Source organism: Dreissena polymorpha, chromosome 6 (assembly GCF_020536995.1).
Source record: "Dreissena polymorpha isolate Duluth1 chromosome 6, UMN_Dpol_1.0, whole genome shotgun sequence".
In the NCBI taxonomy this organism is placed as follows: domain Eukaryota; kingdom Metazoa; phylum Mollusca; class Bivalvia; order Myida; family Dreissenidae; genus Dreissena; species Dreissena polymorpha.
In genome coordinates, this window is record NC_068360.1 from 80444858 (window position 1) to 80445382 (window position 525).

A 525-nucleotide genomic window follows, 5' to 3' on the forward strand; every position below is an offset into this window, starting at 1 on the left:
TATCCATTGGTGGATCTTGCTGAAAATCTAATATAAACCTGCATGCCCACCTAGGGCTGTCCCGTTGTATGGGCAGCCATTGTGTGAATACGTTTTGTTGTCACTGTGACCTTGACCTTTGACCTAGTGACCTGATAATCAATAGGGGTCATCTGCAAGTCACGATCAATGTACCTATGAAGTGTCATGATCCTAGGCAAAAGCGTTCTTGAGTTATCATCGGAAAATCATTTTACTATTTCGGGTCACCGTGACCTTGACCTTTTGACCTCAAAATCAATAGGGGTCATCTGCAAGTCATGATCAATGTACCTATGATGTTTCATGATCCATGCCCAGCGTTCTTGAGTAATCGTATGACAACCAACTGGTGGACAGACGGACCGATCGACATGAGCAAGCAATATCCCCCCCTCTTCTTCGAAGGGTGGCATAAATAATATTGGCTTGGACAACAGAAAATATGTACTAGAATATATAGTCTCTACAGTTGGGTCATGTCTTAGCATCAATAGATTGGGGCCT